This window comes from Pristiophorus japonicus, chromosome 5 (assembly GCF_044704955.1).
Source record: "Pristiophorus japonicus isolate sPriJap1 chromosome 5, sPriJap1.hap1, whole genome shotgun sequence".
In the NCBI taxonomy this organism is placed as follows: Eukaryota; Metazoa; Chordata; class Chondrichthyes; family Pristiophoridae; genus Pristiophorus; species Pristiophorus japonicus.
In genome coordinates, this window is record NC_091981.1 from 33,951,189 (window position 1) to 33,974,795 (window position 23,607).

Here is a 23,607-nt window from a genome sequence, read left to right on the forward strand (position 1 = left end):
CTCGGTGCTTGCTGCTATTTATAATATGTGGTGGATTCCACAGCACCATAACAGAAGAAAATCAACAGATGTGACATTGCATTTGACTGCTGGTCCTTTCCCATTGGTTGAGGGAATCTATGTGGAGGCCAGAATGTGAAAAACGGTGGCCTACTGAGAGTTCGGTTACACAGCTCGTTCGAAAACATTCAAGATGGTTTAAATTCATTTTTCTACATTTCTACCATTTTCAGATAGACGTACTGAGTACATGCAGTGACAACAATGTACATTCAGTGACAACAATGTACATTCATTTAGCACCTTTAACTGAGTCACATCAGGAGATATTAGGGCAGGTAACAAAAAGTTTGGTCAAAGAAGTAGGTTTTAAGGAGCATCTTAAAAGGAGGATAGAGGTAGAGATGCAGAGAGATTTAGGAAGGGAATTCTAGAGCTTAGGCCCGAGGCAGCCGAAAGCATGGCCACCAATGGTGGGGTGATGGAAACTGCAGTTGTGCAAGAGGCTGGAATTGGAGGAGCGCAGAGATCTGAGGCTTGTTAGGGCTGGAGGAAGTTGTAGTGATTGGGAGAGGTCGAAGCCATGATAGGATTTGAAAATAAGGATGAGAATTTTAAAATCAAGGTGTTGCTGGACCAGGCGCCAGTGTAGGTCAGTGAGCACAGGGGTGATGGGTGAATGGGACTTGGTGCGAGTTAGGATACCGGCAGCAGAGTTTTGGATGAGCTCAAGTTTAGAGGGTGGAAGGTGGAAGACCAGCCATGTTAAAGAACAACCTCCTGCAAGGAATCATGAAATCCCATCGACTGCAATGGACCATGAAAATCGGGAGAAATGTACAACACATACACCTTGCGATTCAGAGTATGAAGATCACACGACCAAGGGCACCATCTAGTACTCATCTTTTATTTACAAATCAGAAATGCAATTAGCCACATCTGGATTCCCAATAAGCTACTGTTTAATATATTGGACAACACTGAGCGAAAGTCACATGTGCACATCGCTAGAAAGCGGGCAGTATCTTACACTTAGCCACAAGCCGCAAACAAAATGGCACAGCATTATGAGTCCCACCCAACTAGTGGCAGATTTAAAAAATGCTTTCACTTTCACTACGCTGAGTTTTACCTGCAATACCCAATAATCCTTATTTGGCACAAACTTACATTTCGGGTTCAAGGAAGAGGACTAACTTATGTTTAGGTTTATACTGTCCCCTTTGAAACAGATTATTGAAACATGCAGTGGGAATGGATGTTCTACAGTCCTTTAAAAGGGAGCCCAGTTACTGAGGGTAAATTGCTAGTCAGCTGAAATTATAGCATGTCGCAATCGCCTGGTGCTTGGTTGATTGCCTGAGGAATCAGGAAGGAATTTCCCAGGGTTTTTTTCTGAATTGATTGCTGGTTATCAGACAACTGAGATGAATCGCCTGCAGGTTAAAAGTAAAAGGCAGTTGAGCCCCAAGGCCTCAGCAACTGACCAAGGTAACAGCACGTTGAAGTCGTGCTCTCGGTGCCTGGAACAACACATCGCTCAAAGCTGTCCATATGTGAAGGCAGAGTGTTTCTTCTGCAAGAAAACAAACCATCTTGCAGAGGCATGCCGACTGAAGAGTAAACTGACTTTAGAACATAAGAACATAAGAATTAGGAACAGGAGTAGGCCATCTAGCCCCTCGATCCTGCTCCGCCACTCAACAAGATCATGGCTGATCTGGCCGTGGACTCAGCTCCACTTACCCGCCCGCTCCCCATAACCCTTAATTCCCTTATTGGTTAAAAAGGCTATAAGTAGAAATCGCTAGACACAACATAGCATTGAAGAGAAACAATAGGACAAGGTGGTTTTGGAGATACACATCATCAGAAGCACAAGGGTACCTAACAACAATTCGCGAAGTATCATCATTCAAGTAGACATTGCAGGAACCAGGAAACACATAGAAATCGACACTGGTGCATCCGTGAGCGTAGTACCAGAATTGCTATATCTCAATGAGTTGAGTGATTTTCCACTGGAGAAGTCGAAGATAGAGCCGCAGGGCTACTCAGGAGAGCAAATCCCTCTGGTAGGACATATCACCATACCAGTGAAATACAAGGATCAGTTTCAGAGCTTGCCTCGCTCAGTAGTGTCAGGAGACAAGCCTGCTTTGATAGGTAGAAATTGGTTGGGATCACTGAAGCTGGATTGGAGTGAGATTTTTCTTGTTGAAACGAGATTTGCATCGAAGGATGATGTCATCAAGAAGTATCCAAAGGTGTTCTGCGAAACAGGCAATCTGATCCAAGGTTTCAAGATGAGTGTCAGAGTACAGAAGGACACTAGACCAGTTTACTGCAAGTCACGTACAATACGCCCTCAAGGAGAAAGTTGAGCAAGAACTCAAAAGACTAGAAACTGAGAATATAAACCCTAAGATAGATCAAAGTAATTGGGCTACACCCATTTGTTGTGGTACCCAAGTCAGATGGTCAAATTGTTGTTGTACCCAAGTTGTTGTGCACAAGTCAAATCGCTGGGGAAATACCACCAACGATGCCTCCGCAAGATCCTGCAAAATCTCCTGGGAGGACAGACGCACCACGTTAGCGTCTTCGATCAGGCCAACATCCCCAGCATCGAAGCACTGACCACACTCGACCAGCTCTGTTGGACAGGCCACATTGTTTGCATGCCTGACACAAGACTCCCAAAGCATGCGTTCTACTCGGAACTCCTACACGGCAAGCAAGCCCCAGGTGGGCAGAGGAAATGTTTCAAGGGCACCCTCAAAGCCTCCTTGATAAATTGCAACATCCCCACCGACACCTGGGAGACCCTGGCCAAAGACCACCCTAAGTGGAGGAAGAGCATCCTGGAGGGTGCTGAGCACCTTGAGTCTCGTCGCTGAGAGCATGCAGACAGCAAGCGCAGGCAGTGGAAGGAGCATGCGGCAAAGCAGACACCCCACCCACCCTGTCCTTCAACAACTGTCTGTCCCACTGTGACAGAGACTGTAATTCCAGAATTGGACTGTTCAGTCACCCAAGAACACACTTTTAGAGTGCAAGCAAGTCTTCCTTGATTTCGAGGGACTGCCGAATGAATGAATGATATCCATTGTTGTGGTACCCAAGTCAGATGGTAAGGTAAGGTTAAGTGGTGATACCAGGTTCTAGAGGGTAATCTACCCAATACATTGCCAAATGTAGACGATTTGTTCACAAGGCTGACAGGTAGTCAGATCTTCTCAAAGTTAGATCTCACAAATGCCTACATACAACTTGAACTAGATGAGAAGTCCAAGTCATGCTTGATAATAAATACTCATCTAGACCTATATCAATTTAATAGGCTACCATTTGGCGTGGCTTCCGCTCCCGCCATATTTCAAGGGTTGATGAACCAGATTTCGCATGACATTGAAGAGGTAGCATGTTATTTAGATGACATACTCATTTCAGCGCCAAACAGGAAAATCCATAATAACATATTGAATGAAATGCTCAAATGGCCAGAGAAGCTCCTGCAAGTGACAGCTCACAAGTGTGAGTGATTTCAAAACTCAGTGGAGTACTTAGCTCTCAGAGTAGACAAATATGGTTTACATCCAACCAAAGGAAAGCGGGATGCAATCAGAAATGCACCCACCCCCAAGAATGTCACTGAGCTTCGATCATTTTTGGGTCTTTTGAACTATTATGGGAAGTTCCTACCAAATTTGGCTACAGTATTACATCCACTGAATGAGCTGTTGAAAAAAAACAGATCCAGTGGAAGTGGTCAGAAGAATGCGACGCAGCAGTCAAAGAGTATAAAAGCCAGTCGGTAGAGAGTACCATGTTAGTTCACTATGACGTATCTCAGGAGATCAAGCTAGCATGTGATGCCTCTCCGGATGGAGTTGGGGTAGTGATCTCTCATGTATTACATAGTGGGGAGGAGAGACCAATTGCTTTTGCTTCACGCACTCAGTGCCAGTGAGCATAATTATTCGCAGATAGAAAGAAGCTTTGGCATTAATTTTTGAGGTCAAGAAGTTCCACAAATTATTGTATGGTCGTAAGTTGACCATTGTTACTGATCGTAAACCCCTGACAGCAATCCTCCATTCAAAGTCTCCAGTTCCAACCTTACTTGCAGCTCAAAAGCAGGGATGGGCTTTGATTTTGACAGCATATACGTATGACATTGTGTACAGACGATTAGCTGATCACATTAATGCTGATGCTATGTCTAGGTTGCCATCCCCATCACAAGTTACACCCAATAGGGAAAAAAGTGTTCTATTTTTCATACATTGATGAACTGCCAGTCACAGCTGAAGAGATTGGTAGACTAATCAAACGTGACCCAGTTATGTCAAAGGTGCATGATTACATAGCAAATGGCTGACCAAACCAGTTATCAGAAAGATATTCATCCATATTTCGTTCGTAGGAATGAATTATCAGTTGTAGTGTATCACATGGGGTGCAAGAGTAGTTATTTCAAATAAATTCAGGTCCAAGTTGTTAAGAGGACTTCATGACCAGCACCTAGGAATGTGTTTGACCAAGAGTCTTGCATGCAGTTACTTATTATGGCCAGGTCTAGATAAAGATATAGAGTACATCGTTAGTCAGTGTACGACATGTCAATCGGTAAGCAAGAAACCACCATCAGTAACATTACAGCCTTGAAAATGGCCTCCCAGGGTGTGGCAAAGGTTACATGTAGATTTTGCTGAACTAGAAGGACAACAATTGTTCATTGTGATTGATAGCCAAAGTGGATTGAGGCATTTCCACATTCTCGTTGTTAAAGCCAAACTTGGCACAGTCAGTAGAAGAGAAACAATGAAGACAGAAGGAGAATCAGGATACTTAGAGTAAGAGAGAGGTGTGTGAAATTGAATCAGAAGGAGTGAAGAACCATCACCATAAATGGTTAAAGTGGTTACCAGGAAGAATAGTGAAGATATGTGGCCCTCGCACATATTTGGTCAAGATATTTGATCATGGACAGGTTAGGTTTGTTCGTATTGATCATGTTTTACCGATAGATGTGGAAGGAGTTGGAAGTTGGAACGATTCGATTATTTCTGACTCATCAGATAGTCTTGTTAAAAGTAGAGTGCCAGTAGCATATCCTACATCAGATGTACTAGAAACAAGTCCAAGAGAAAGTCATAATTTAAGTCCCAGTCAGGCAGACAAACAGTCTGAAGTTGTAGAGCGTTCAAATGTAGATCAAGGGCATACCTTGGAGAAAAACTCTCCTCAGGCTCAGCCTAGAATGAGTCTAAGTTCGACACCATGGAAGGTTCTGTTCAAGAATGAAGGTATCCTGTTCGAAACAGAAAACAAGTGGTTACGTTTGATTTGTAAATATGGCAAAAGACATCCATATCTTTTGTTGTGTATAACCATGCAAGTTATGCATGATGATTATTTTGTTATGATTACTTCTTCATTAAGGAGGGGGAAGTGCAATATAGAGCTCCAACTAATGGACAACTGCTCAATCTGGTGGACTACTGTGGTAATGCAACTGCTGCTGTAAATACAATAAAAGTCACATGATGTTTGGAGCCACTGTGTAGTGTGCTTTGTGATGTCGTAGAGAAGATATCAGTTAGGAGTTAGGTCAATGTCTGCACCATTTCTGCATGGGGTAGGCTTAATGGGTCTGATGGTCTTTTCCTCTCATGCTCCTTTTGTGTAGAGAAGTGGGTGAAAGTGCTGCAGCCATTCACAACAAAATATGAGAAACTGTAGGACCTTTCTAGATGGATGACCTAAGATGAGCTGATGGATTTCCTCGTTATTATCTATCTTCTGATCTGATATCATGCAGGGCGTAGTAGGACCCTGTAATTGACCTCAATATGTTTCAGCTATGAAGAAGGATGGGGGACAAATCAGCCAGTATTTCCGATTGCTAATCCAGTGATCTCTGCTAAAAAATGTAGGGTCAGGAAATGATCGAGCTGGGCCCACTCTCGAGATTCATCCAGAATGGGTACTTGGGCAAGGGTTGCCTGGAGTCTGTGGAACCATATCTCAGGAGTTCATGCCTCAGAAGAGGGCAGAAATTTGGGAATGAAGAAAAAAAAAGTGCAGGTCAGACATTCCACATCCCAAACAAGAAGGTTAAATTAGAAGTCACAGCACAGAACAGAACCAGAAATATCCAGCTCTTTTACAAAAGCAATATATGACTGAATTATAGTGAAAGTTTAATGGCAAGGTGAAGGTAATGAGTGTCCACGAAACACTTTCTCAAGTCCAATTTTTCATTACACAGTCAACCGTAGATTCAAAAGTCCCTTCTGGCTGTAAGAAGTGAATTACCATAGTTCACAACTTCTAGCTCAGAGAGAAGGAGGGAGGTAAGAGTTGATTTATTTTAAAAACATAATATTTAGAGGGAATGTTGCCATCTGGACTCCTTTGCAACGTCAAACCATTACAAAGAATTATCAGCTTCAAAAGCTATATTCTGGCCATTTCTGAATATTTCTTTGAGCGGTGTATGCCAATGACAGGGGGCAGTGGGGTTGGATGAGTTACTGAGCCATCAGTATAAACAGCACATCACTAAGGAACAGCATGAGCATCTACAGATGTTAGTTATCAAGCACAGCAATATCTTAAAGGCAGATTTTGCCATCGCTGCCAATGCTCACCATTTAAAATAAAATTATTATAGAAAACAAAGACAGACGGAAAATAAACGCACATTTCTTTGCAGTGGTTTGATGGCGCTCTTTTAATCAACTAAAGAAAACAAAAAGAAAATGGCAAATAGAATCTATTAAAATATTTTGGTTTGAACCAAGGGAATCTTAATTTACTACGGTCAAAGTGAAGACATGATTAAGGCTATGTTACACTACAAGGCCGCTACCATTTCTACGGGAGCATCTCTCAGTCACAGTGAAACATGGTTCTTTTCCCCTTTCCTTGGTCCTTAATGGCACCCTGGCCAGTGACAGCTGTGAAGAATTGTACTGTGACTAAACAGCATCACACTTAACTGCCAGAAACAATTATGAAATACGTTCCCCAGTGAAAGTGAAAAGAAAAAACTAGTGGAATCTTGATCAAATTGGTCCATTCCCATCTCAGGGAGCTGAACAAATAACCTTTGTGTAACTGTATGAAAGAGGCGAAATCTGAGACACACAAACCAGCTCTTCCCACAATCTGATTGTGAAGTTATAAATGTCATTATTAATTGAAATGGGTCGTGACCTTTCTAACAGTGCAGCAGGAGTTGGCTCTCTTTCAGACAAACCATGATGAAGTGGGATTGAAAGGGTGAAAGAATGAGAAAGAGAAATCTGGCACATCGTAATATCAGAGGATGACTTGGACTTTTTCATTACATAGAAATTGCAACATAGAAACCGGCTGCTTGACCCAAGCAGTCAGTGTTGGTGTTTCCTCCACATGAGCAGTATCCGAATCCCATGCACCAATCCTGATCCTATATTCCTCTTTCCTTCAACTACCGATCGAACCTATTTTTAAACATTGACACAGTGATTGACATAATGACAGATGATCTGATGATATCACACCGCTGTTTGTGGGACCGTAACTAAAAAGCAGGACCTCAAGGGCAGTGTTCTCAGGATTATTCCCCGAACCATGTGCTAACTAGCATAGGGAGAAACAGATCAGGAAGGTGAACCCATGGCTAGAGGAGTGGTGTGGGAACGAGGGGTTCCATTTCATGGGACACTGGCACCAATAATGGGACAGGAGGGAGCTGTATCATTGGGACAGGCTAGGACCAAGGTCCAAGCGGAAATGATAAAAAGCGTGGCAAAAGGACTTTACACTATTAAAAATGATAGTTTAAAGATAAAAAAGTGGTAAGAGCAGAGTTCACTCACAAACAGGGATGTAGATTCTCCAGGTGAAGGGAATACTCATCCATGCTGTTGTTACCGCTAGACTTGATCATTCCAACGTACTCTTGGCTGGCCGCTAACATTCTATCCTACGTAAACTTGAGGTCATCCAAAACTCGGCTGCCCGTGTCTTACCCATCACCCCTGTGCTTGTTGGCTTCCGGTTAACCAACACCTCAATTTCAAAATTCTCATCCTTGTTTTCAAATCCCTCCACGGCCTAGCCCTTCCCGATCTCTCTAATCTCCTCCAGCTTCACAACCCCCCCCCCTCCCCCCCACCTTCTGCACTCCTCTAATTCTGCCCTCTTGCGCATCCCTGATTATAATCACTCAACCATTGGTGGCCGTGCCTTCCGTTGCCTAGGCCCCAAGCTCTAGAATTTCCTCCCTAAACCTCTCCGCTTCTCTATCTCTCTTTCCTTCTTTAAGACGCTTCTTAAAATCTACCTCTTTGACCAAGCTTTTGGTCGGCTGCCCTAATTTCTCCTTCTGTGGCTCAATGTCAAAATGTTGTCTTATAATACTCCTGTGAAGCACCTTGGGACATTTTACTATGTTAAAGGTGCTATATAAATACAAGTTGTTGTTGTTCACGTATTAGCTGCTATGTTTCCTACATTACAACAGTGGCTACACTTCAAAAGTACTTCATTGGCTGTAAAGCACTTTGGAACCTCGCAAGGTCATGAAAGTCGCTATACAAATACAAGTCTTTCTTTTCTTTCCTCTGCTTCAATCATTAACTGCAATAGTATATTACACAGCCTCACAACCCTCAGTGTAAAAAAGTTTCACCTGCTCTCTATCCTAAATCTCTTACATTTAATCTTATAGCTATGTCCCATTTTCTAGACTGCTTAAATCACTGAAACAGTCTGTTTCCACCTACTTTATTTCATTCTGTTATAATTTTTAACACCTCCATCACATCATCCCTTAATCTGCTCTGTTCTAGTGAAAACAGACCTGACTTTTCAAGTCTTTCTTTGTTTGGTAATGTTAGGTTTGATGTTCTGGAAAATATTAAGCCTGGAATGAAAGCTCCATCTTTTTTATTCATTCAGTGGATCACAATGCTCCCTGCCCATTTCCTCCTGGTTTATATTTACTCAATTAACCTTTCCTGAAACCCAACAAATACACATTCCTGTAGTAGACCTGCTGGAATGCCACAGTATCTAATAGATATTAGAGAAGTGTGACAAAGCACTGACTCTACATATTATAAGCCAGACTGCAGATCCAACTATTCTAGAATCTGACACTGATGAAGGTTAGCTTCTAAAAGGGGTTGCATTCTGGGATTCTTAGCGGAAACTTCCTTGGAAAAGCAATTCATCAGCCTCCTCTCACAAATTGCACAATAATGAGTCTGGAGTAGGCCAGTCTCCCAACATGGTCTACCTGGATGCAGAAGTATGGGGGAATGATCCAGTCAGAGAGAACTATACAGTCTCTAATTAAAACAGATTATATTCAAGAGGAGTGCTCGATAGAGTGCTCTCCCAGTAGACAAAGACCAGCCATGTGTTCAGTGAAGCCACATTGCGGTGCTTGGTGGAGTCACTGAAATCCTCGGGGCCTGGTAATTTCCTGGATCCCCTCATCTTTAAAATATATTCCTCGACCTTGCTGCAGATACAGTAGTGATAGTATCTCCATTTTCCCTTGCGCATTACTAGCATCATTTTTTTTCTCTGCTCCAGCAAGCATTATCTTTAACTGAATAACAATATTAATCATGGTTCAACGTAATTGCAGTTAAATGCACCATGTACAGGAGAATCCTTTGATAAACCAATTCAATGAAAAGCCTTAGCCAACAGGTCTGTGCCATCATGCATTCATACTTTTTCTATACCGATAGTTTCTGGATGAAAAGATTTTTTAAATAAAAATGATAAAGTTTGAATTTTTCATACCTTTTTGCTGCTGAATTTGAACATTCACACATCACTAATCAGTATAAATTGCCCTTCCATCACAACAAGTGGTGATGCATTACACATGAATGGGTGTGCCACAATATCACAAGGCCTTACTAAAAACAAACTCCACCCGTTGCTGAATGCACATTGCACCATTTCCTGCAATCATCATCAACTCAAATGCAGAGAACATGCCAGGCACAGGACCTTGAAATAAAGGGGGAGGGGAAGGGAGCACCTACAGCTCGTGTGTAACATGAGCAACCTCTGCTGCCATCAGTGTCACTCTGTGACCCAACCCTCCCCGGCACCACAATGTGCTCTGCCCAACACCACACATGCACTGAAACTTTGATTCAAGAAAGCAGATAGCATAGGATGCATCAATTGCAGCGTGTCACATGTACATAGGTAGCTTCCATTTTAAGTGTGAACACAGGATTTTATGGAAAGATGTTGAAGGGTGCGCGTGATAATTCAGTTTAGTGTCCATACATGTAGCGTATAAACTATGTACAGGTTGAACATTTTCTGTTTTAAACAGTTACTTTGGGGCAATAAAAATGTTGCAGGTTTCTCAGTGGTAAAATTGACCGTACAGAGCAGTACAGACTAGGAAAGTTCTGGGTTTGATTCCTAGTCACAAAATATAGGCCGACACTGGAGATGCATTTTTGGAAGAGACGTTAAACCTCATATGTCCTTACTATACAGTATAAATGCACACGAGGCCCATACTTGAGAGAAGACCACTCTGTGACCTGTTACCTTTATTACCAAGACCTCAAGAAGCAGACGGTGGGTGGAGCTTCCCCTTCTATACCGGAAAGTCCAGGTTAGGAGTGTCTCCCACAAGTTCACCCCCTGTGGTCAGTGTTCTCAAGGTGGACAACTTCGATCAGCTGAAACATGGGTTACAATGACAGTTGAATACATAACATCACCTCACCCCCAAAGTCTTATTGGGATCACAGGTTAAGTCTCTCTGGTGGTTTACGCTCCCTTGTAGAGCGCCCGAGTTGGGGCTCCGGTTGTTGGGCGCTGGCCTGAGTGTCTGCTGTTTGCGGTGCCTCGGGTCTGTCCAGACTGCCCACAGTGACTGGGCTCTCCTCCACTTAGTTCCGGTGTTCGGTCACCTGTGGTGGAGTAAACTCTACGTTGTGTTCTTCTTCTGCTTCTTCTATGGGGTTGCTGAACCTCCTTTTCGTTTGATCCACGTGTTTGTAGCAGATTTGTCCGTTGGTAAGTTTAACTACCAAAACCCTATTCCCCTCTTTGGCACTCACCGTGCCTGCAAGCCATTTGGGCACTGCAGCGTAATGAAGGACAAAAACAGGGTCATTGACATCAATATATCGCGCCTTCGCATTCCTGGTAGTCACATTGTGACTGATGCCTGCTCTCAACAATTTCTTTCATAGTAGGGTGTATAAGGGATAACCTGGTTTTGAGTGTCCTTTTCATTAGCAGCTCTGCGGGTGGAACCCCTGTGAGCGAGTGTGGTCGGGATCTATTGGCCAACAGGAGGAGTGATAAGCGGCTTTATAGGGAACCCCCTTGGATTTTGAGCATCCTGTTTGATTATCTACACTGTTCGTTCCGCCTGGCCGTTTGAGGCCGGCTTGAACGGTGCCATTCTGACATGGTTGATTCCATTGCCTGCCATGAAGTCCTGGAATTCTGTGCATGTGAACCACAGGCCATTGTCGCTGACCAAGACGTCCGGTAGACCATGGGCGGCGAACATTGCCCGTAGACTTTCTATCGTGGCAGAGGATGTGCTTGAATTTAAAATGGCACACTCAATCCATTTGGAGTAGGCGTCTACTACAACCAAAAACATTTTTCCCATGAAAGGACTTGAGTAGTCCACATGGATGCGTGACCATGGCTTGGCAGGCCAGGACCAGGGGCAAAGGGGGGCTTCCCTGGGTGCGTTGCCCAGCTGAGCACACGTGTTGCACCTGCGAACACAAAGTTCCAGGTCTGCATCTATCCCTGGCCACCAAACGTGTGACCTGGCAATTGCCTTCATCATGACAATGCCCGGGTGCTCTTTGTGAAGTTCTCTATAAAACGCACCTCTGCCCTTTTGGGGCATGACTACTCGGTTTCCCACAGTAGGCAATCGGCATGAATCGAGAGTTCATCCTTGCGCCTATGAAACGGTTTAAACTCCTCAGGGCATGCTCCATATTTGGCTGCCCAGTCCCCATTCAGGACACATTTCTTAACGAAAGACAGTAGCGGGTCTTTATTTGTCCAGATTTTAATCTGATGCGCTGTCACAGGTGAGCCTTCGCTTTCGAAAGCTTCAACAGCCATGACCATCTCTGCATCATGCTCAGCTGTCCCCTCAGTGGTGGCTAGTGAGTGCATCGGCACAGTTTTCAGTGCCTGATCTGTGCCTGATCTGTGCCGAATTGTGTAGTCATAGGCGGCTAACGTAAGTGCCCACCTCTGTATGCGGGCCGATGCAGTCGCATTTATGGCCTTGCTGTTGGCCAAAAGGGACGTTAGGGGTTTGTGATCTGTCTCCAGCTCAAATTTCCTGCCAAACAGGTACTGGTGCATTTTTTTTTTACTGCATATACACATGCTAGCACTTCCTTTTCTACCATCCCGTAGCCCCTTTCTGCCAGTGACCCCTTTCTGCCCGTGACAGACTTCTGCAGTCATAAGCTACCGGCTATAACTGACCATTGGCATTCACATGCTGCAACACACACCCGACCCCATAGGATGACGCATCGCACGTTAGAACAAGTTTTTTTACTCGGGTCATATAACGTTAACAGTTTATTGGAGCATAACAAATTGAGTGCTCTATCAAAAGCCCTTTTCTGGCTGTCCCCCCAGACCCAATCGTGACCTTTGTGTAGGAGCACGTGTAGCGGCTCTAACAGCATGCTCAATTTGGGAAGAAAGCTGCCAAAATAGTTCAGGAGCCCCAGGAACGAACGCAGCTCCGTCGTGTTACGGGGTCTGGGTGCTCTCTGGATCGCTTCCGTTTTGGACGCAGTAGTTCTGACCCTGTCTGCTGCTACCCTCCTCCCCAGGAATTCTAACTCTGGAGCCAAGATGACGCACTTCGCCTTTTTCAGTCGCAGCCCTACCCGGTCCAGTCTGCGTAGCACCTCCTCCAGGTTGTGAAGGTGTTCTTCAGTATCACGACCCGTGATGAGGATGTCGTCTTGAAAAACCACCGTGCTTGGAATCGACTGGAGGAGGCGTTCCATATTTTGCTGAAAGATCGCGGCTGCCGAACGAATCCCGAACGGACATCTGTTGTACTCAAACAACCCCTTGTGTGTCGTGATGTTGGTCAGCTTCTTCGACTCACTCGCCAGCTCCTGGGTCATGTAAGCTGAGGTCAGGTCCAATTTTGAAAAAAGTTTGCCACCGGATAACGTTGCAAAGAGGTCCTCCGCTCTCGGTAGCGGGTACTGGTCTTAGAAACATAGAAACATAGAAAATAGGTGGAGTAGCCATTCGGCCCTTCTAGCCTGCACCGCCATTCAATGAGTTCATGGCTGAACATGCAACTTCAGTACCCCATTCCTGCTTTCTCACCATACCCCTTGATTCCCCTAGTAGTAAGGACTTCATCTAGCTCCTTTTTGAATATATTTAGTGAATTGGCCTCAACAACTTTCTGTGGTAGAGAATTCCACAGGTTCACCACTCTCTGGGTGAAGAAATTCCTCCTCATCTCGGTCCTAAATGGCTTCCCCCTTATCCTTAGACTGTGTCCCCTGGTTCTGGACTTCCCCAACATTGGGAACATTGGCGTGACACCCGATTGATGGTGGCCTTGTAATCGCCACATATCCTGACCGATCCATCCGCCTTGAGCACCGGCACGATCGGGCTCGCCCAGTCACTGAATTCGACTGGCGAGATGATGCCTTCCCTCAGCAGGCGGTCCAATTCGCATTCTATCTTTTCCCCCGCATCACGTACGGCACCGCTCTAGCCTTGTGGTCTACCGGCCTGGCGTCCGGGTTTATGTGAATCACTACCTTGGTCCCCATGAAAGTGCCGATGCCTGGTTGAAATAACGAGTCAAATTTGTCCAGGACCTGTGAGCATGATACTCGCTTCACAGAAGAAATTGCATTGACATCGCCCCATTTCCAGTTCATGACAGCAAGCCAACTCCTCCCCAGTAGTGCTGGACCATTCCCCAGGACAATCCAGAGTGGCAACCTGTTCTCGGAATCTTTGTGGGTCACGACTACCGTGGCGCTGCCTAGCACCGGAATGATCTTTGTATATGTCCGTAGCAGTGCGTCAATCGACAATAATTTTGGCCTCCTGGCCTTGGACACCCAGAACCTTTCGAACTGTTTGATACTCATCAGGGACTGGCTGGCCCCCATGTCCAGCTCCATTAGTACTGGGATGCCATTGAGGAGCACTTTCATCATTATCGGTAGCATCCTGGTATATGAAATGTATATGTTTTTTTTTTTAAATCCAATTTCGTTCCAGATCAACTCTAACGCCAAAGATCACTTTGCACCAATGTGTTTGATCTTAGGCCAAAAGGCCGGAGAGGCGAAGTTGCACCGTTCCTGGAAATATTGCAATACCAGGTCGGTGCATGGAGTGGAAGGGGCATGCCCCTAATCCAGCTCCCTGTCCAAAAATCAATTCAATATCATGTCCCCATAGGGGATATTAAACTGATAAGAACAGATACTACACTTGATCTTAGCCAAAAGGCCGAGAAGCTGTATATGTGCTCCACGTGAACTTCAGCTTCCAGCAATTTACCCCAGTATTCATTTGGCCTCGTAGGGCTTACATCAGGCCCGTCCTCCTCGTACATCAACCTGGCTGCAGGCTTCCTGCACATATGCGCCAAGTGACCGCTGACGTTGCAATTTCTGCAGGTATATTGCGGATACCTGCAAGCTCTGGCTGGGTGTTTGCCTCCACGTCTCCAGCATGAGCTAGAGGCCCCATTGTCAGAAACAAAAAGGTCCATTACCAGTCGATCGTCTCTGAAACTATCCTTAAGCGCACCATTAACAGGTGTTGATGGCCCCATTACTGGCCGCATTGTCCATTGCGATGGCATGAATCGCCATCCAGCTAGCCATTGTCTCTGTTGAATTCCCCCTTTGGGTTTGACTACATGCTGGGACATGTCCGATTGCACTTGGTCTGCCTAGAGAACTGTGTGCCACGTTAACAATGTTGACTCCCTGGTCGTTTTCCACATTTGAGCCAAGGTTGTTGCCATAAATCATTTTGGTCTCTTCCTCCCCTGAGACAATTGTCTGGGATATCAGAGCCGCCGCTTCCAAGGTCAAGTCTTTGGTCTCAATCAGTTTCCTGAAAACCCCAGCGTGCCCGATGCCCTCAATAAAAAAAGTCTCGCAACATCTCCGCTCTGCATGCATCTGGGAACTTACATCGGCTCGCTAGTCACCGGAGATCTACCACGAATTCTGGAACGCTTTGCCCTTCTCGCCGCCGGTGCGTGTAAAACCGGTGTCTTACCATGTGCATGCTGCTCGCCGGTTTAAGGTGTTCCCGGATCAACTTACTGAGCTCTTCGAACGTCTTGTTCGCCGGCTTCTTTGCCGCTAGAAGGTCCTTCTTCAGGCAGTATGTTCTGGATCCACAAACCATCAGGAGATGAGCACTGCGTTTGTTGTCCGACTCCTGTCCCAACCATTCCTTAGTGACAAAACTTTGCTGTAGTCTCTCAATAAAGTCGTCCCAATCATCACCAACACAGTACCTCTCTTCTGTGCTGCTAGTGGCCATGCTCGCGTGGTTTAAATCCCATCCTCGTCGCCAATAATATGTCCTTACGATACAGTATAAATGCACACGAGGCCCATACTTGAGAGAAGATCACTCTGTGACCTGTTACCTTTATTACCAAGACCTCAAGAGGCAGGCGGTGGGTGGAGCTTCCCCTTTTATACCGGAAAGTCCAGGTTAGGAGTGTCTCCCACAAGTTCGCCCCCTGTGGTCAGTGTTCTCAAGGTGTACAACTTAGGTCAGCTTATACATGGGTTACAATGACAGTTGAATACATGACAAAACCAACATGTGGTCTGCCCACTCAGGTGGATGTAAAAGATTCCATGGCACTATTTTGAAGAGCAGGGGTGTTCTCCCCAGCGTCCTGGTCAACATCTATTCCTTAAGCAACATCACTAAAAACAGATTATCTGGTCGTTATCACGTTGCTATTTATGGATCCTTGCTGTGCGCAAAGTGGTGGTGGTGTTTCCTACAATAACTACACTTCAAAAGTATTTCATTGGCTGTAAAGCACTTTGAGATGTCCTGAGGTCGTGAGAGGTACTACATACATGCAATTTCTTTCTTTTTTTAATTAGTCTGTACAGAGATGGTTACTCTGGGATGGGGTGGTGGGCAGTTGCTACATTTAGCTTTGAGGTCCTCAGGCTCAAGAGGGCAACAACTGGCCATGGTTTTTTTTCTAACCCAGTCACCACCACCCCTCCCCCCAGCCCACCCCAACCCATGAACTCCACCACCTAGAATAACAAGGGCAGCAAATGTGTGGGAACACCATTACCTCCAAGCTCCCCCCCAACTCACACACCATCCTAACTTTGACACATATCAGCGTTCCTTCATCGTTGCTGGGTCAAAATCCTGGAACTCCTCACCTAACTGCAGCAGTTCAAGAACAAGGCCCACCGCCAAGGACAGCAAAAACTTTCATTTATATACAGGTAGTGCCTTGAACAAAGTAAAACCTTTCAGGTCACTTCACATGAATGTTATCAAAACAAAATTTGATACTAAGCCACAAAGATATAGCAGGACAGGTGACCAAAAGCTTGGTCAAAGAGGTAGCTTTTAAGAAGCATCTTAAAGCATGAGAGGTAGAGAGGTTTAGGGAGGGAATTCCAGAGCTTAGGGCCGAGGCAGCTGAAGGCATGACATCCAATGGTAGGGCAATTAAAATCGGGGATGCACAAGAGGTTAGAATTGGAGGCGCGCAGAGATCTTGAAGGCTTGTAGGGCTGGAGGAGGTTACAGGGATAGGGAGGGTGGAGGCCATGGAGTGATTTGAAAATAAGAATGAGAATTTTAAAGTTGAGGCATTGCCAGACCTGGAGCACAGGGGTGATGGGTGAATGTGATTTAGTGCGAGTTAGGACATGGGAAGCAGAGTTCTGGATGAGCTCCAGTCTATGGAGGGTCGAAGGTGGGAGGCCAGCCAGGAGAGCAGTGGAATGGTCAAGGCATGGATGAGGGTTTCAGCAGCAGATGAGCTGAGGCAAGGGTGGAGTCAGGCGAGGATATGGAGGTGGAAGTAGGCCATCTTGGATGATGATGCGGTAATGTCAGAAGCTCATAAGAACATAAGAACTAGGAACAGGAGTAGGCCATACGGCCCCTCGAGCCTGCTCTGCCATTTAATAAGATCATGGCTGATCTGATCATGGACTCAGCTCCACTTCCCCGCCCACTCCCCATAACCCCTTATCCCCTCATCATTTAAGAAATTGTCTATTTCTATCTTAAATTTATTCAATGTCCCAGCTTCCACAGCTCTCAGGCAGTGAATTCCACAGATTTACAACACTCAGAAGAAATTTCTCCTCGTCTCAGAATAAGGGGCCGCCCATTTAAAACTAAGATTGTGCCCTCTAGTTCTAGTCTCTCCCATCAGTGGAAACATCCTCTCTGCATCCACCTTGTCAAGCCCCCTCATAATCTTATACGTTTCAATAAGATCACCTCTCATTCTTCTGAATTCCAATGGGTAGAGGCCCAACCTACTCAACCTTTTCTCATACGTCAACCCCCTCATCTCCGGAATCAACCTTGTGAACCTTCTCTGAACTGCCTCCAAAGCAAGTATATCCTTTTGTAAAAATGGAAAACCAAAACTGCACACAGTATTCCAGGTGTGGCCTCACCAATACCTTATATACATTTCAGGGTCCAATACAACACTAAGGTTGCAAACGGTCTGGTTCAGCCTTGCCAGCGAGAGGGATGGGGGTCAGTGGCTAGAGAATGTGGATGCACCGAAGACAATGGTAATATTTAGTATTTGGAAATTTCTGCTCATCCTGTACTGGATGTCGGACAAGCAGTGTGGCTACTCACAGACAATGGAGGCATCGAAGACAGGTGAAGTAAAGCTGGGTGTCATCAGCGTACATGTGGAACCTGAAGTCGTGTTTTCGGATGATATCGCCAAGTGGCAGCATGTCAATGAGAAATAGGAGGGAGCCAATGATAGATCCTTAAGAGGACTCCAGAGATAACAGTGCGAGAGCGGGAAAAGAAGCCATTGCAGACAATTCTCTGGCAACGACTGGATAGATAAGAATGGAACCAGGTGACTGCAGTCCCACCCAGCTGGATGATGGAGGAGAAATGCTGGATGAGAATAGTGTGGTCCACCATTTCAAAGGTTGCAGACAGGTTGAGGAGGTATAGTTTACCATGGTTACAGTCTCACACGACGTCATTTGTGACTTTGATTTGGGTCGTTTCAGTACTGTGGCAGGGGCGGGAATCTGATTAGAGGGATTCAAACATGGAATTGTGGTAAAGGTGGGCATGGATTTGGTAGGCAACAAGTTCAAGCACTCTGGAGAGGAAAGGGAGGTTGGAGATGAGTAGTTTGCAAAGACAGAGGGGCCAAGGGTTGTTTTTTTTTGAGAAGCTGGGTGATTATGGCAGATTTGAACAGAAGAGGACAGTACCTGAGGAGAGGGAACCATGAACAACACCAGCTAACATGGAGGCCAGGAAGGGACGTTGGGTCATCAGCAATCTGGTGCAAATAAGATCTAGGGAACAGGAGGTGTCTATCGTGGACATGATGAGAAACAGGAGAGAAATTAGAGAAAGATGATAAGAAAAAAAAACTAGGGATGGGCAGTAAATGTCAGCCTTGCCAGTGACACCCATATCCCAAGAATGAATAAAAAGAGTCAGCCCTCCCAATTTGAATCTAAACAAATTGTTTCTGCTGGTGCTGCATTTTTTCTTAAATATCATGCCAAAGCAAGAGCAATGAAATAATCTGACTCATTCCAATTCACCTAAAATTAAAACTAGGCTGCTCAGAGGTGATGTCAGGCAGCGCTTCTTCACGCAAGTGCTTTTCCAATTTGGTTTCGGTTCCAGCTTGGAATTAGAATAATTTGAGTAATTTCCCCCCTCCACCTAATTATAAGCATTAAAATTAATAGGGATATATGACCAGGCTTGAGGGACATTCAGTCCCTCAAGCCTGGTCCATCATTCACTAGATCATGGCTGAACTGTACTTCAAATCCATTTACCCACCTTGGTCTCATAAGTTGATAACCTTTGCCCAACAAAACTGGATCGATTTTAGTCTTGAAAGTTTGATTTGACCTTCAGCATCCACAGCCTTTTGGGGGAGAGCGTTCTAGAATTCTGTTAGCTGTGGCTCAGTGGGTAGCACACTTGCCTCTAAATCTGAAGGTTGTGGGTTCCAGTCCCACTCCAGGGACATGAGTGCATAAATCTAGGCTGACATTCCAGTGCAGTGCTGAGGGAGTGCTGCTTGTTGGCGGTGCTGTCTTTAGGATGAGACGTTAAACTGAGGCCCCGTTTGCTCAGGTGGATGGAAAAGATCCCATGGCATACTTTGAAGAGGAGCAGGGGATTTATCCCCAGTGCCCTGGCCAATACTTATCCCTCAGTCAACATAACAAAAAACAGATTATCTGGTCATTATCAAATTGCTGTTTGTGGGAGTTGCAATGTGCAAATTGGCTGCCGCGTTTCCCACATTACAGCAGTAACTACACTTCAAAAGTATTGCATTGGCTGTAAAGCGCTTTGAGGAGGCTGTTGGACATGAACGGCACTACATAAATGTCAGTCTTTCTTTTACTACCGCTTGCGTGAAGAAGTTCTTTTTGACATCACCCCTGAATGGCCTCGTTTTAATTTTAGGTAGATAAATTATTCCACTGCACATGGGAGTCATTTCACTGCTCCCAACACCTTGGGGTGAAATTCTACTTTAAAAAGGAGATGTGTAACTACAAGCTCTGGTTGTTGTACGCAGAGAGATATACGATTAGTGCAGTTGCTCCGTCAATGGAGAGTTCTTGACCTCTGGCCTGCAAAAGGAAGTTACCAGCAAGAGTGGAAACCCCTCCCCGTTCAGCATTACTCGACAACAAGCAGTGTGCGAAGGCAGCCCAACTTCATTCACACTTTGATTTCACAGCCAGGGCTGATCCAAAGTCCACCTGCGTTCCGGGGGGAGGGGGAGGGGGAGGGGGAGGGGCAGGATTAGAAGCTAAAGCCCTGGCCAATTTCTCCCCCTTTCTAGCCTGGGAACCTCAAAGTCAAATTGCAGCAACTACCCCAGGCCAGGTGAACCAACGCCATACAGACTACGAATCAATCCCAGGACTTTTCTCGGCTGTATGGCTCTGTGTATAGCCAACTGTACCACTCAGGGACCTACAATATTCAGTTCGGATGACGGGCCATTGACCCAAATCGTTAACACCGCTTCTCTCGCCACAAATGCTGTTTGAGCTGCTGAGTATTTCCAGCACTTTCTGTTTAGATATCCTGCAACCGCAGTATTTTGCCTCTGCACTATTTTCATTGGCCCAGATTAATGTTTAACACGGGAAATAATGGCAATTGGTAACCATTTCCACCCTCTACCTGTGTATGCTGTGTACCACGGTGGTTGCATTTTCACTCGTATATATTGTAAGGTACTGTGATGCAAGACCAAAAATGTCTTTACAGATGAGTAACAGACTGCAAAGGACCCCTCAAAGTACAGACAACTCTAGATATTTAATCCCCCACACCCCAGCATCACACAGACAGCTGACTAAACACCTTGTAGTTAAGAATTCAAAGTCAGTCTTCTGATTACCACATCCTGTTTTGGGTCACGATGAAATATGGACAACCACAACAATGTTGAACAGTTTTAAAAAAACAGCAAACCTTTGCACAGACACCAATGCAAATAAAAGCATACGGGAAAGGGGCAATTATCATCAGGCAAACATGTCAAGACTGCAACATTTCGCGTCGCCCCTTCGATACAAGGATAGCTTTCCCCCTTTTTGTGAATGGTAAATGCACAGGGCAAGACCCAATGATCGGATCAGCCTGCCTGATACTCACAGCTGCTCCTCACCGTCTCCGCACAAACAGGTAGACCCAGCACTGGTCCTGGGCAGAGGGGGCGGGCACGGCTCAGCACCCCGCCAGCCCCCATTAGTCCCTCCGTGTGCTCCCGGTCCCGGAACTCGACCGTCCATTGGCGGAGGCGGCCGTCAATCAGGCTCGGTAATTGACACAATTAGCAGGGCCCGCACTGATGTCACTTTCACCAGGCGGAGACGCGAAGCTGCCTTTGCCCTTAAATGGGAGTTTCCCGGGGGTCCGGGGGATTTCCACACCCGCCTCGCACATTTACCGTGCATAATGTTTAATCGCCTGCAACCTTCTGTCCTACCGGGGGATGGCTGCATATATAGGGCGTGTGTCTATGTGTATTGTGGGTGTCTGTCGTGTGGGTGTGTGGACGTGTGTCTGTAGTGTGGGTGTCTGGACGTGTGCCTGTAGTGTGGGTCTCTGTCTGTCTGTGTGTCGTGTGGGTGTCTGCGTCTGTCTCTGTCGTGTGGGCGCGTCTCTGTAGTGAGAGTGTCTGGCTATGTGTCTATGTGTGTGTGTGTATGTGAGTGTCTGTCACACATTATTTGAATCGGGTGCATAACTCACGAGTTAGTGGCAGCAATTCAAGTGTAGAAATGAGTTTTGGATGGATTCCCTGTGGAAAATTTCCTGTTGTGTGTGTCACTTTGGTTATAAACATCAAAAGTGAACGGAGGATGACCAGTTTGTGAGTTGTCCCTCGGTTCTGCATGTGTTAATGTAATAACGTTCAATAAAAATAAATCCCATTGACTTGGGTCCAAGAACGTTGTTTGTGTCGGAGACACACGCCCATAAAACTCGCCGTGCAGCTCGCTCAGCTGATTTACCGTCGGCTTGATGTGAGTTTATTTTGCAAGCCCGACTCCGAGATTCGAATCCTTTTCAGATTTCAACGCCAGAAAGGAGTTTCATTCCACATTAAAAACTGAAATATTCTTGCATGAATACATTTGCCAACTACAGCTGTCCTTTGAGCCGCTGACTCTAATTTATTTTTTTATAAGGCTTTGCTGGTGCTTTTTAGGTTGACATTCAATAAAAGTTTCCTGTTCGGAGTCGACAACATTAAATGATAGATAAAGCGAAGGTAAAGGCAGGTGATTTTCAACAGCCAGGCAGCCGTGTATCAGGTGTGTTCTCATACCAAATTGTAAAGCGATCTGTACCCCAGCCAGCCAGAGCATGATGGATCATTCCAGTTAACCATTACATTCCCAGAATCATACAAGTTTACATCAGACACAATTTCATCCAGCCTGCCTGTGCTGGTTTGCTGAAAAAGCTTAGCACCATCCCATCCTCCTGTCCTTTCCCCTTTCACAAGTATTTATCAATTGGCCTTTTAAAAACAATTTCAAATTCAGTTTTTACCACCTTATGTTAAGGCCATTCCTTGTCCTAATAATCCTCTGCAATAATACATGCACTCCCTCCAGAGTGGCAGCTATGGCTCAGTGGGTAGCACACTCTCGCCTCTGAGTCAGAAGGTTGTTGGTTCAAGTCCCATTCCAGGGACTTGAACACAAAAATCTAGGCTGACATTTCAATGCAGTGCTGAGGGATTGCTGTACTGCTGGAGGTGCCGTCTTTCGGATGAAACTTGAAACCGAGGCCGTGTCTGCTCCATCAGATGTAAAAGATCCCATGGCACGATTTCGAAGGAAATATCTAACAGAGCTGACTTCATAACAGAAGCAGGTATCAACTGAGTTCATCAAGCTTCTGTTCTAAAGACTAAACCTATTTAGAAACATTCATCAAATGGTGTAATGTGTGCGAATCCCAATATTCAAATAATTACAATTAAAAAACACAAAACCAGCATGTTATTTGCAATCCCTGTCTGTTGGAGACTAATTAATAGAGAATGATTGCTATGATTAGGCAACAACTCCATTATCACTATCATGGGACTACCAGGATGGTGGAAAACAAACTTTGTCTGGCATTTCTAATATTCCTATGTAAACTTAAGCAATTCCCCTTGACAACAGACCCTTATTAACCAGAGACTCAAATCTAACAAAATAACCAAAACAAATATGAAAAAGAATGACAAAACAACTTGCATTTATAATCGTGCCTTTAATGTAGTAAAACAGCCTAAGGAGTGTTATAAAACATTTAACAGTTAGCCATGAGATATTAGGGCAGATGACCAAAAGCTTGGTCGAAGAGGTAAGTTTTAAGGAATGTCTTAAAAGGAGAGAGGTAAAAAGGCTTAGGGGAGGAATTTCAGAGCCGAGAGCTTAGGCAACAGAAGGCACGGCCACCAAAAGTTAAGTGATTAAAATTGGTGATGCTCAAGAGGCCAGAATTAGAGGAGCCCAGATATCGCGGAGGATTGTGGGGCTGGAGGAGATTACAGAGATAGGGGGGAGTGAGGACCTGGAGGGATTTGTAAACAAGAATGAGAATTTTAATATCAAGGCGTTGCTTAACCAGGAGCCAATGTAGGTCAGCGAGCACAGGGGTGATGGGTGAACGGGACTTGGTGTGAGTTAGGGCACGGGCAGAATTTTGGAGCACTTCCAGTTTATATAGGGGAGAATGTGGGAGGCGGACCAGGAGTGCATTGAATTGTCA

General features: G+C 45.2%; 1 protein-coding gene and 1 pseudogene across 1 annotated transcript in view; both read right to left on the reverse strand.

Moving 5' to 3' along the window:
- Positions 1-21,017, reverse strand: part of LOC139263781 (tubulin polymerization-promoting protein-like) — a 65,459-nt gene extending 44,442 nt beyond the window's left edge. The window contains exon 1 of the mRNA XM_070879828.1: positions 20,986-21,017. The gene's annotated coding sequence lies outside the window, so the exon portion shown is untranslated. The remainder of the gene's footprint in view (positions 1-20,985) is intronic.
- Positions 14,387-14,565, reverse strand: LOC139264991 (U2 spliceosomal RNA; annotated as a pseudogene).
- Positions 21,018-23,607: the final 2,590 nt, after the last annotated feature.